This window comes from Rana temporaria, chromosome 1 (genome assembly GCF_905171775.1).
Source record: "Rana temporaria chromosome 1, aRanTem1.1, whole genome shotgun sequence".
In the NCBI taxonomy this organism is placed as follows: Eukaryota; Metazoa; Chordata; class Amphibia; order Anura; family Ranidae; genus Rana; species Rana temporaria.
Genome location: NC_053489.1, coordinates 117,934,076 through 117,949,028, shown reverse-complemented (window position 1 = coordinate 117,949,028; position 14,953 = coordinate 117,934,076).

Genomic DNA, 14,953 nt, shown 5'->3' with positions numbered 1-14,953 from the left:
TGGCTATAACAAAGCATTGCAGCTATTTAAACTTGCAATAATATTTAGCATTTTTTTTACTGAATCAATATTTTTTTTAAGTTTATTGATCTCAATTTCTAGTGGGTAGGTCTTAGAGATTCTACAGTGAAGTCATATATAGCCAAGCATTTCTTTCTGTAGGTGGTATTTTGCCGCTGCATGATTTTGGCACAGAGCACCCCACCACAGGATACAGTGAGTGGTGCAACAAATATGGGTTAAGTACATAGGCATGCACAGGAGGTGTGACAGGTGTGCCTGGGCACACCCTAATCACTCTGTGCAGTGCCGACTACCTCTTAATGCCTGGGCTTTCCCCTGTTTTAACCCCCCACCCCCCCTAGCAGCTTCCCTCCTCTTCTCTCCTCTCCACTCGGCTGCTGCGGATGATGTTTCAGGATGGAAAGCGGGAAAATGGCCAGTCAATATGTAATTTGTCGACACCTTACTTTTCTTAATGAACACAGCGAACATTCACAAACTGCAGCATAGTAAACTCAGTTTACTATGCTTCAATGTGTTTGCGCTTTGGGGTGCACCCCCTGATGCAATAGGCTATACACGCCTATGGTTAAGTGTTGGAAGAGGAGTGTTAGGGGCTTTCTTTAAGGGTCAGGTTTAGTGTAGGGCTTGAGGATTCATGATTTAAGTGGCAGACTAAGGAATGTGTGGGGGAGGGAGAATTTAAATGTCAGCTTCAAAATAAAAGAAAAGTAAATATCAGAGTTCTCCCAGTGTCTCTTTTATACAGTATGTGTTGCCTTTTTCTGTAGGCTTGCTTTTTTTTCCCTGGTGATACTGTCTTCCTAGACTTTCCCCTGTAAATGTGATTGTATACAAGAGCAGCGTTGTCACCCTAAGATGCCTGCTCATTTTGCAGAGTGAAAGCAGCTTACTCCCATCGGTAACAACCTAAGCTAAGCGCGCCACTGCAAAAAAATGGGTGTGGCTTAAACTAAATATTGGGCATGGATTAAAGGGGTCGTGGATCAAAGGGGTGTGGTTCAAGTCTGAGATGAATGAGGGATGGAGGGAGAAGGAAAGAAAGAAATAGGGAGCAAAGGTGAGTAAAGGAAAGAAAGATTGATGGAGAGACAGCAGGTCCAGAACCTATACCACAATAGCAATATGGCTGGATTCACACCTATGCATTTTTAGTGCTTTTTGCATTTTGCAGATTTGCACTACAGGACGTGTTCCATAGGAAACCATGTTAAATGGACTGTAGTGCAAATCTGCAAAATACAAAAAGCACTAAAACTGCATAGTTGTGAATCCAGCCTATGTGTATTCCAGAAAATTTTACAATCAGCAGATAAATATACTCCAAACACCTGGTTGCATGGTTGGTATGGTGTCAGGATGATTGAAGCGCAAATTTTTCTATTATTACATTGTAATATGAAATTAAATAGTTCAACTCACCATAATGCAGAATCAGTGGGAGCCCTGAGCGTGTCACTTGTCATGTCACCTGCCACCAGATGACATCAGGTGTCCCCAGCAGAGTCCCCCCTAACACCAGGCATTCCCGGCAGAGCCCTGCCTTACATCAGGTGCCCCTAGCAGAGTCCTTCCTTACATCAGGTGCCCCCAGCGGAGTCCCACCTTACATCAGGTCCACCCAGCAGAGTCCCTCCTTACATTAGGTGTCCCCAGCGGTGTCCCCCCTTACATCATATGCCCCCAGGCAGTGGATTTCCTCCTTACATCAGTGTCCCCAGTGAAATCCCTACTTACATCAGCTGTCCCCATACAGTGGAGTCCCTCCCATTTATGTGTAGCGCTCACCCCCGAAGGAGCTGCTGGTTGATTTTGGGATCGGCCTGCTAAGTTACCCTGGTGGTGTATAGGGGTGCAATTGTGAGAACAGTGGTAGTGAGCGAAGGTCCAGACAGCCAATAAAAGGGTTTTCAATGCTTTATTGCCCAGGCCAAACACGGCCAACATCAATACGTATTAGGAAGGTCAAGATTGATGAATGAAAGAGAAGAGAACCTTGCAGTATCTGGCCTGGATGTTGAATGGAGCAATCAATACTGCTCTGTATAGTACCAATTGTATTAACTCGTCGCCACTCTGCTCGGAGTGGGTAAAGTGCCCCCAGACAGACCCCTATAATAGGCCTGGCAGCCGAAGCGTCACTCTAAACTAGCTGGGAGGAACGGGTGTCTCTCACAGACCTGACTCTAGGGCCTCTGCCACAGGCCAGTTTCAATAAAGGACTTAGGTGAATAAAGAGAGCGAATCCTCCCAGTTGACTTTTCCTATATGGGCCCCCCGGATGACAGCAAGCATACCTGTCAGTGGTCCGGATGCCCGATCCCAGACTGGGATCCTCTCAACAAGTCATGGGACCCAGTGGAAGACTGGGGTCCCTTTTCTCCTCAGGATGAGGTTCGATGCAGCTGTCAGCTTTGGCCAAGTGGGCCGCGCTGGCCGGGTCCATGGATGCGCGTACCCTGAAGGTGGATACCGCACCTGGAACGGGGACCCCGCAAAGATTTCTCAAGACATGACCCCTGTCACAGATATACTCTCCCCCAGCATGCCCCGCAAGGGAAAACTCCTCCAATTGGCTGCCGGGGAAAACTTGCTCTGCCAGAACCCCTCTGGCGCCAACTGCCAGCAAGCGGTGGTATTGCACCCCTTGACCACAGACTGACCCAGTGGACATTTCTGGGATGACAGAAGTCCCAAATTTAGACAAACACGAATGGGAGCAAAGTAACTCTCCCATTCCCACAAACTTTAACGTAGCGCCCATGCTGAAAGCAAGGGGTGTTACATACTCCCCCCACTTGAAATGACACTGTCCCCAGTGTCCTAAAGCATTCGAGCCCGAATGCTGACCTGATACCTGCCAAAAAAAATAGAAAGGAGGAAAAGAAGGAAGGACAGAATTCACACATGGTAATAAAATTCTTAAAATAGCCTAAGACATACAACATACACTTCTATCTATCTGCCCATTCTCCGCAGTGTTTGATAGCAGGTGGGTCCAGAAGAAATCCTGTATAGGAGAGAAAAAAAACAAAAAGCATACAGGATGTACAATATACTCTCTAATATTCACAACCTCTGAGGTTTGGATTGAGGCTGTACGCTCAAGCCTGAACGCAAATTCTCCTCCCCCAAAGAGCTCTAAACTGTAAGTGCTGTGGAAGATACTCTGTGCAAGAACCATTAAAGTTAAAATCAGCAGTATAACCCTACAAAGAACGGTGCAGAACACTGCCCCTAGCGGTCCGTGCGCCGGCACTGCAACAGTCACAAATGCAAAAGTGCAAAAATAGCAGCAAAGGGAAGTGAATACAAAAATAGTTCTTTCTCTTTGTGGAATGTTTCAAAGCTGCTCAAAGAAAGTTGGCAAAGTCCCCACTCTAACTGACTGATCCAAACCCCTCCCAAGAGTTCTGCACAACAGTTTATGTGGTTCTGGAGAAGTAGGGGGGAAAGGGGGAAACTGGGAAGAGAAAAAAAAATCAAATGGAGTGGGGGACATACTTGTCCGTAACTTTTCCCCTTCCTTGGGTAAACACCCAGATTAGGCAGCTCGCCTAATCACACACACAGGGCCCAGCAACAGAACATCAGTACCCTGCACAGGACGGCATGTCTCGGATTGGAGGAGCGGTGAATCTAGTTTAAAAGGAACACACAACGGGCTCACCTGCTCCTCAAGGTAAACATGGGCCACTGGGCCCGCAGGATGCACCCTGAACCGGGCACTTCTTCCACTTTCTTCTTCTGGAGCCTCAACATCCTCCGTAGCCCTGTTGCTCACGGAATCTCGGCTCAAATAGGTGGTCAGGAAGATTACCACCATCTGTCTGGGAGCCTTCCGACCAATGATCAAAATCTGACGAATCTTCGGCCTCGGAGGGCAGGTAGGTCAACGAGGTTGTGGCTGGATTGGATCGGATGGTCCTCCGTATCTTCCCCCAGTCAATCGGTCCGGGAGATTTTTCTCCGGCCGGCACGCATCGTATGAAGGCCGTGCCAGCCGAGGCGGTCTCATGAGCGGTCTCTACTGGCATACTACTCCATTCAGGGAGGTCAATCTCTAGGGCGTACTGAGGTGGACCATACATTTCCCAGGAGATAATATAATTTTTTTGAAGCAGAGCCAGCATTGGGGAAGTTTGCCATTGTGCCATTTGAGCAAGTCTGGCTGCTAAATAATAGTGCCAGAGGATAAGTAAACACATCTCATCCTGGGATTGGGGTCTGTACACCAAGGATTTACCAAAGCGAGGTCTCTTGCCTCGCAAAATAAATTTACTGCAGATTGAATCAATTCAATTGTCTGGCGGGAAACATAAATGGGTATTGCTCTAAAGAAATACAACAATTTGGTAGGATTTACATCTTTAGCTGTTACTCTTCCCAACAGTGATATAGAGTAGGCTGACCATATCTGCAACCCATAGGTGTGTGCAGGGGGTGTGCCAGGACACACTCTAATCCAGGATCATGCTTGGGTTCATCCCCAGCTCTGCAACAGGGTCTGCAAGGTTTGCCTTTGCCTTTCTACCCTGTATGCAGTATTCCTCTAGTGCCCTGAACAAAGCATAGTGATGCTTGCAGCTACTGAGGACTCTCAGCTGTGCAGTATCTCCCTATGCTAAGGAAGTGGAGGGGGGCCAGGGAATGGCTGAACTCTCCCTTCTACACACTCACATGTGGCAACTCTGGCTGATTAAGCAGCATAAACTGGGAAGGAGGCAGAGAAGACGTGGCAGCTGGGGATCTTATACTTCCAGTAATGGGGTTAGTGGCTGAAGGGGAGGTCTACCTTTATCACTGCAGGAGTTTCCTCCATGCTCCATTTTTGCTGCTTCAAGCCTTGCACAGCACATAAATAACTGGAAAACTTCAATATTTTGCATATTTTCTCCAGTTAATTGGCAGGGCTACACACTTAGATAGGTTAATGCCAGTGGCAGCCCATGTATTAGGGGCACACTGGCGCCCCCCCATCCATGCGTTCGGCCCCCTGATCTACATACAGGGTGCCAGACACATGGATTCCAATGGCAGGGGTGTGTTTTTTTTTAAGCACATGATTAGTGCCAGAGGCTCTAATAGGCTTGAAAAAAGGAAGGTCTCGGGGAGCGCAGAGCACTTCACCCCGATCCCACCGAGTTGTGTGACAATAATGAATGAATGTTCATCATTTTCACACTGATTCTCCTCCTGGACAATTAGGAAGCGGGTCATGAGACCCGTCACTCAATTGGCCAATACTTTGATACTTCCCAGATCAAAGCTAAACGCAGGCGTGCTTGTGTGAATAAGACCTACCCATTCTGCAGCTCCTATGTTAGAGACATGTAAGTCATGTGCCAGCTATGATCTGACACAGTGATGGGTACACAATCCAGAGACAGACACAGAAAACCTGTGACCTATGGATGGCACACAGATTGAAAAATCACAAAAAACTTACTAAAACGATAGATTTAAAAAAAAAAAAAATCATAATTATTTACATTGCACTTTAAAAAAAAAAAAAAAATGTCATAATGATGTAATAATCCTTAATAGAGCTGACCTGCACTAAGGCTGGCATCCTGATGCTGGTTTCAGTACCCCTGAATCACTGAACCAGAACAAGCATTTTGGATGAGGGTTAAGACTCTGATATCTTTAAAAAAGAAGTTCAAAGAAGCTCCCTGCCACCCTCGCAGGTTCTCTTTGTGGTGTCCAATTTAGATACAGCTGGGAAAATACAGAACATGCTTGTGCTAGGCCATTTGCGATAAGAGTAAAATTGTATAACTGTTTTATATTTAGAATGTTCTGAAATTGTAACTGGTGTTTGTGCAGAAAAATCTCTACGTAATGAAGTTTTAGATATTTTATTAGGGTTATTGTATTTTATTGGGTGTTTTGTATCACAACAGTGTTTGCAAGTGTATAGATTATGGTTTTCAAAAAGTAGTTTATTGCTATAATGTAACATAAATGTTTTATAGTTGTGATGTATTTAAAATAGATGCTACTAATTCCATTATATTTATGATTTTAATAAGTGCGGCGTGAAAACACCATAATATTATAATTCACATTAGGCTCAGAGCGTCCTCAAAATTTGCCCCCTCAAACCAGAAGAAAATGAGCATTAAGTGAATTGCATTGGTTTGGCAAATACACAGGATGGATCAGAAGCAAAAAAATGCATAGAAAAAAAATGCTGGACGGCAAGTGATTCATTTATCAAAAAAAAAAAAACAATAGAATATTTTTTACATAGAACAAATGTATATTTTGTTTCCTATGAACTTACTTGCTTTATAATCAAACCTTAAGTAGGTAAGGTCCCTTTCAGACTCTAGTAGTGGATCAGCCTGCTCAGCAGGGAATCTCTCTGCTGATCCCAGCTAAGCAAGTGGGTGACAGGTCCGTGTCTGTTCTGCTGATACAGAATGGACACGGACACAGCCCTCTGTTTCCAATGACACTGTCAAATGGTAATGTACCACCTGTCCATTTTTATCCAACTGTCATTCGATCTGATCCAATGGACAGATGGGGAATTGATCCCCATCTGTCTGTTTTTAGCAGACAGGATCGGATCGGATTTCGACAGAGTAATGGATGGTCTAATCAGGTCCGCCTGAAAAGCTGACAAGCGGACCCGAATGGTCCATCAGTGTGAAAGTGGCCTTAAGGTGGTATTTGGGCAACAATTGCAGTTTTCCATTCTCCGTAACATAGAATACCAAGGGTGGGATTGTATGCTGCCATGGATAGGCATCAGGAAAATAAAAATACAGTAAGCATGGTACAATTTTTTGTTTTCTTGGTGCCTCTGTGGCAGCATAGCTGTGACAAATAACTAGCTGAAATGGGTGGGATGATGCTTAGAAATAAATTTATTTGAAAAGGATTAGCAGACAAATGTTAACTTATTAGCCTGTCTGACAAATTCTACCGATGAGAGAGCTCCTGGGTCCACTCTGTAATGTCTCATAAATGTATGTTGGGACGGACATGTTGCCGCCCTGCATATGGTTTTGATCGATACGTTGGCTCTCGTTGCCCAGGAGGCAGAAACTGATCTTGTGGAATATGCCCTGATTGCCAAAGGGGGTTTCAGACCCCTTGCCCTGTACGCCCTTTGTATTAGTTTGACTATCCATGAGGCTATTGTCCTTGAGGATGCCTCTTTGCCTTTGTTCTTGCTCCAGGGTATTACGAACAGTCTAGAAAAATCCCTGTAGGGTGTTGTGGCCTGAAGATAGTACCTTAATGTGGATGAAATATTTAATTTGTGGGGAGAACCTGAATTTGGATCTGAGAACGTTGGCAGAGCCCATGGTGGCGGATAAAACTGTGTACCCTTCTAAGTTCTTCCCTGTCCGGGTAAAAAAAATATGATTATGATCTGCCCCCCAAGGCCTGCAATTCTGACACTCTTCTACCGGATGCCACAGCTATCAGAAAAGACAGTTTCAGAGTCAGATTCCACAATGACGCTGACTCAGAAGAAGCGAAAGGCTGATTGGATAAGAATTCCAGAACAATAGACAGATTCCATGTGGGAAAGATTTGTTTAAGGGATGAACGTATTTTCCTGACGACTTTGAAGAACTAGAGTGGATTATCAGAGAATCTTCAGCCCATCTTTTGTTGGTTGCTGTAGAGATTGTTGCCACTTGCACCTTGAGTGTGCTCAGCCCCAAGCCTAAGTCTAGGCCTGTCTGTAGGAAATTAAGTAGCAGGGAGGAAGAGTACAAGTCTGGATTTCAGCTTCTGCCAACCGCAAAAGATTAAAATTTGCTCCAAACTTTTTCATACATACTGTTTGACGGTTTTCGTGCCCCCAAAGTTGAAATAACCTTAGAAGAGCAACCCAAGGACTGGAACCTTTGCCTCTCAACAGCCAGATGTGAAGGTTCAATCTGTGCAGATTTGGGTGGGTGAGACAGAAGAAAAGGTATCAGTGGAATCCTGACCAGTGGTTGGATACTTAGGCCGTGTACACACGGTCGTTCCAAATCAATGAGAATGGTCCGACGGGCCATTTCCATCGGTTCACCGCTAAAGTGGCCTGATGTGCGTACACACCATCATTCCAAAAACCGATCGGGTCAGAACGCGGTGACATCAAACACACGACGTGCTGAATAAAACAAAGTTCAATGCTTCCAAGCATGCGTCGACTTGATTCTAAGCATGCGCGGGTTTTGAACCGATGCTTTCTGTACTAACCATCGGTTTGGACCGATCGGGCAGCGGTCCATCGGTTCGATTTTGAAGCATGTTTTAAAATTTTGGACCGAGGGAAAACAGACCGATGGGCTATACACACGGTCGGTTTGGACCGATGAAACTGAACCTCGGTCCATTATCATCAGTTTTGTCCGACCGTGTGTACGCGGCCTAAGAGACATCTCTAAGAAAAATATTGCTCATACCAAATTAACAATAAATGTGCACCAGCTGCGTCTCAAAGATGTCATACAACATCAAACAAACATATAGAGAAAAAAGGAGTCGCGCTTATTAAACCAAATGTGAGAAACCTGTGTGGTATGAACCAATCCCTTTATGAGGAAAGGGGTTAAATCACTTGTGACAAATAACAAGATCCCTATTATGGAGGATCAATGTAAAACTTATTCAATACACTTATTAGTCAAAACCTGTGTAGTATGAACCAATCCCTTGAGAGGAAAGGGGTTAAATCACTTGTGACAAATAGCAAGATCCCTGTTATGAAGGATCAATGTGAAACTTATTCAATACACTTATTGGTCAAAATAAATCTGTATAGGAAAAATGTGCAAGAACAGTCCATTCCATAAAAAATAAAAATAAAATTATGACAGTCCCAAATAGTGGAAGAGGTGATGAATCCCAAGTGTGACTTAGACAAATCCACAGTATGGTGAATGATGACAGACGGTGAGCCCACCACCAACGGGTAACACTAAGGCCCCATACACACGATAGAATCCATCCGCAGATAAATCCCAGCAAATGGGTTTCTGCGGATAGATCCTATGGTGTGTACACGCCAGCGGATCTGTTTCTGCGGAGAAATCTCCTCTGGGATGGATTCCAGCAGATCGGATATTTGCTGACATGCACAACAAATCCATCTGCTGGAATCCATTCCAACGGATGGATCCGCTCGTCTGTACAGACTTACCGGATCCATCCGTCCAAAGGGATTCCCCGCACGCGTCGTAATGATTTGACGCATGCGTGGAATTCCTTATATGACAGCGTCGCGCCCGTCGCCGCGTCATAATAGCGGCGACGGCGCGACACGTCATCGCCAGAGGATTTCAGCGCGGATTTCAATGCGATGGTGTGTACACGCCATCGCATAGAAATCTTCTGAAATCCTCGAGAGGATTTATCCGCGGATACGGTCCGCTGGACCGTATCTGCGGATAAATCCTCTCGTGTGTATGGGGCCTGACTCTTACCAAAAGGACAGTATAAAACAGCAATAAGAATAAAAGCCTCTTTTTCCTCCTTCAGCAGAAATGGGTATGAGCATCCATCCACCCTCACTCAGCGCCACAGCAATAAAAGCCAATGAGCAAAACGATTCGGAGTTCCAAAGTATGTAAAAAGAATCAAAAGCAGCTCATAGCGTATTACTGTATAAACGGTTTAATCAATAAAAGGAAGATTGCGCACTTACATCAATCTGCATAAATAGAAGCATAAAAAACAGCCGGCCGGACTGTATGGTGAAGCGTGTGCCCGAGACTTCCGGGTCCTCACATTTGCAACGCGGTGACGTCTGAGCGCCGCCTCCCGACGTTTCTTCTCAACAGGGACTTGTTTACGGGGTCAAGTCCCTGTTGAGACGAAACGTCAGGGGGAAAATGACGTCACGAGCATGCGCAGTACGGCCGGCGCGGGAGCGTGCCTAATTTAAATGGGAATCGCCCCCATTTGAAGAGGAACGCCTTGCACCGGCGGAATTTAAGTTACACAGCCGAAAATTTCTAGGTAAGTGCTTTGTGGATCAGGCACTTAGGTAGAAATTTTAAGGCAGTGTAATTAAATGGGAATTTTTACGTTACGCCGGCTCTTTGTGGATCTGGCCCTTAAATTCCTTTGCGCCCACTGGATTATGGGTTCCACCTTCCTCAGCAGGAAGCTGCTGTGGGTTCCTCCCTGGCGGAGTATGTATGATACTACAGCTCTGTTGTCCAACCAAAGCAATATTGCTTTCCCTCTGATCTGGAACCACATTTCCAGGATGTTTGACAACGCCTGCTGTGTTGAAAGCCCATCTTCCTTGAACGGAGCTTTGGCTGCAGCGTGCCCTCAACCCACTGCACTGGCATCTGTGATAACTGTGGTCCAGAAGACATGCCCTAATGGCCGTAATTTAACCAGTATCTCCCTCTTCATCCACCAATGCCAGTTCCTGTGCATTAGGCTTGTCAGGCGTATTGGTTGACATAGGTAGTGCTTGTTATATTGTCTCAAGAACTATAGCTGAGAATGTCTCAGGTGCCAATGGGCCCAAGGGACCATTGGGATACAGGATGACATTATTCCTATTAGGCTTAGACAATTCGAAGCTGTAAGGCAAAGCTGTAACTTTACTTTCTTAATTTTTCGAATAATGTCTGTCACCTTTCTGAGGTGGGAAGGACACTGTTCCCTTTGCGGTATTGAACAGAGGATCTAAATAAATCATCTCCTGGATTGGAGTAAGGTGACTCTTCTCTTGATTTACCTTCCAGCCAAAGTCTGACAGCGCTGATAGGAGAATCTTCCTGTTTTCTACTAACTTAATTGGATCTTTTGCTAGGAGGAGAAGAACATCGTCCAGGTAGTGATAAACTCTGAGGCCAAATTCTTGAAGGGGGGCTAGGACAGAGATTAGGACTTTCGTGAAGTACAAGGTCGAAAGGGAGACTTTGGAATTGCAGGTGAATCTGGCCTGCTGCAAACCTCATGTACCTCTGAAATGGTGGAAGTATGGATATGTGTAAGTAGGCATCCTGTATGTCTACCAATAGCATCCAGTCCCCTGGTTGGACAGCACGGATAATGGTTTGCAGCGATTCCATCTTGGATTTTTCCAGAAGTATGTAGTGATTTAGTCTCTTCAGATCTATTACGGGTCTCCAATCACCATTTCTTTTGGGTACCAGGAAAAGGGTGGAGTAAAAACGAAAAAACTTATCGGACAGAGGCACCCACACTACTGCTTGTTGCTCCAGTAGGAAGTAAAGAAGCTGATGAAGAGATTCCACCTTTTGGGGAGACTTTGGTATTCTTGTAAGAGTGAAGAAATCTCTGGGTAGCTGGTTTGAAAACATCAAAAAATGTCCGAACTTAATTGTCGAGACCGTCCAGGGATTCTTTTTATTTATTAACCCAAACCTTGGAGAAGTACTTGAGCCTGAATCATCCATAGGCAACTTGATGTTTTTTGCCAAATGTACCACTGCTGCGTCCACCACTGGTTGGCCATCTAACATCGCAGAGTCTAATTCTGAGAGTGGATACAGATTTCCCAACCAATTGAACGGGAATCAGTTTTATTCCATTCTTTCTCAAAGACATCTCTGATCTCATCCGTCAGAGGAAAAAAAGGAGATCTGTTGTTTCAGAAAATGGAAGTAGCTTTTTGATTTTTTAGACGCCTTCTCGGCTTCTTCTCAGCATTAGCCAGCTTCACCGCCTGTACATAAGGTTTGCTCCAGGGAAAAACTGAATCCTGAGGTATCCAGTTCGTCCAAGGAATCTTCAGACAGGTTTTTTTCCTCCAAATGTCACGGGATTAGAGGGTTCGTCCGCAGATAAGCCAAGGGAGTGCTATGTTTTCAGCTTCTTCTTGAGGTGGTGGTGCTGATTCCTGCAATGGGATTACCGCTACTAATTGTACTAGGGAATCTGTTACTACCTTTTTGAATAGGTCCGCCACTTGCTGACCCTCAGACTGTCTCTTAGCTGAATAGTCTCTGAAACAGCTTTTGCACGCTAGTTTGTTTGGCAATCCGTCTTTTTGCAGATGATTTTCTCCCACTTGCATGGTGCCTGGACCCGGGTGACCTGCCTGGGCTGGGGTTGCCCTTGTTGGAGTCCTCTCTTCACCTCGATGTCCCTTTGGACCTGGCATACATGGCTGGAATACATAAATGTAGCAGCAAGTGCACTCTTTGTTTTCTTTTTGAAAACTAACCTGGATGTAGATCCTTTACATTAGTGTAATGTTTAAATACATTTGATTTTTTTATATACATATGTTGCATATTTGGTTTTGCACCTTAAATGTCCCATCCTGTTTCTCTACTAAAACTTTTTAGGAATATGTTTACACCTCATTACTTGCAAAATATAGGATGATTAGATGCACTACAACCATGCCTGGATGAAAAGGTAAAGTCATAAAGAGGTTTTTGTACACTGTATATGTTTCACGGTTTCAATTTGAACATCAATATACCTTTAACTGAAAAACTGAAGATGCTGGGGGACAATATACTTTGCCATGATGCCCATCATCATCAGAAGTCACATTCCCGTAATTGTAGTGAAAAAAAATAGCCTTTCCTGTACTTATACCCATCACAACACTTTTTGCATATAAAAACAGGTCCACTTGGAAAAAAACTGTCTAAAATATAATACGCAGGAAAACTTTTCTTTCTTGACTCTTAGCTATTCTAGTGGTCCTTGTGCCCTAGGAAATAATAGTCATAACATATGCAACTACCCCAGGATATATACCAAATGCTTTATGTAAATGAATGTGAAAAAATAATAACAATATTATAAACATTTGTGGTGAAGATAAAAATAACTCAGTCAATGTCAAAACATATAGGTAGTGTAGACACAATTATTGCATTTAATGAATTGTTGCAGCACACTCACTGCGGGAACATAACATTTAAAATGCAATTTACATTGCGAAAGCTTATTTCATACCTACTTGCTAATTTACTGGAAGGAGGTAAACAAGTGTGCCATACATGCAATCTTAGTTATTTACAAAAATGTATATTTACCGAGTGGGCAACAGAGAGCTTCTGTGAGTTCAGCTTACTGATTGGAGGGACTGGTGTGATATAAGAACAACAACAATATAAACAAGCTGAGTAATAATAGAAGATGATTACAGTACACTCATTATTTTAACAGAGAGAAACAATGTAAGTATACATCTTTTTACCAACGTGCACATCTAATATGTTTGTACTTATGGCTTGAAATTATTTATAATAAGGGTCTAATTATTACCGTATTTAACAGTCAGGTTAAGCCTGCTCTTGACTTGATTATGCTATGACTACATTTTGTTTTTTGTCAGAGACTGATGTCTGGATGTCGTAGTATTCACAACCAATTTGCATTTCACAATAAGTTAATGTATTTGTCTTTCACCACTTGACCTCAGGAAAATTTCCCCCCTTCAGGACCAGGCCATTTTTTCGCGATACAGAACTGCGTTACTTTAACCACTTAACCCCCGGACCATATTGCTGGTCAAAGACCAGAGCACTTTTTGCGATTCGGCACTGCGCCGCTTTAATTGACAATTGCGTGGTCGTGCGACGTGGCTTCCAAACAAAATTGGCGTACTTTTTTTCCCCACAAATAGAGCTTTCTTTTGGTGGTATTTGATCACCTCTGCGGTTTTTAGTTTTTGCTCTATAAACAAAAATAGAGCGACAATTTTGAAAAAAAATGATATTTTTTACTTTTTGCTATAATAAATATCCCCCAAAAATATATAAAAACATTTTTTTTCCTCAGTTTAGGCCGATACGTATTCTTCTACATATTTTTCGTAAAAAAAAATCGCAATAAGCGTTTATTGATTGGTTTGCGCAAAAGTTATAGCGTTTACAAAATAGGGGGTATTTTTATGGCATTTTTATTAATATTTTTTTTTTTACTAGTAATGGCGGCGATCAGAGATTTTTTCGGTACTGCGACATTATGGCAGACACTTCGGACACTTTTGACACATTTTTGGGACCATTGGCATTTTTATTGCGATTAGTGCTATAAAAATGCATTGGATTACTATAAAAATGCCACTGGCAGTGAAGGGGTTAACACTAGGGGACGGGGGAGGGGTTAAGTATGTTCCCTGGGTGTGTTCTAACTGTAGGGGGGTGGCCTCACTAGGGGAAATGACTGATCTTCTGTTCATACATTGTATGAACAGAAGATCAGCATTTCTCTCCCTGACAGGACCGGGAGCTGTGCGTTTACACACACAAAGCTCCCGGTCCCCGCTGTGTAACGTTTCAGTTTCATTTCAGTTTTGTATTCAGTTTCTGAATTTACTGGTTACTCTCCAACTGGTAGTTGTCACATGCTAGTTCTGGGGTAGAAAATCTGAAATCAACTTTACTGTACATTACATCACTGCCTGGAGTCTACATGCCTAGCAGTCCAGGAGTGGCCAGAATTGTAGGTGGATGCTAACTGTTAAATTAAAGGTCATCTATTCAGCCTGATAATAGATTCTCATTGACACATGCACAGGAGAAAACCGTAGAGTAGGGGGTATGTTTTGACCTTGGGTATTTGCATCTCTGATGTGGGAAGTCATCTGCAGAAGGTATGAGATCTCAGAGGTGGAAGACAAAAGAGTAAATGGTGGTGGGTAAATCTGGGAACTCAAGTATTGTGCAGAGTAATGTTAAAGTTTAAGTTCACAGCTACCATTGCTCTGTAATGAATCTTTCATGTTCGAGGTTGGGAGACCCAGTGAAATAATGCAGACATTTACCATAATAGGCAAAATGCTTTACCTGGATTTTTGGTCTTAGGTCTGTTGGTTTAGAAGGCCCAGTGAAGGGGGTTTGAATATGCCCTCTCACTCAGGTGTACGTTTAATAAACCGTGATAAGCGGAGATCATGATGATCACGGCTTATCACAGAGCATTGCCGGTTTAATAAACTGTGATAAGGAGCAGAGAA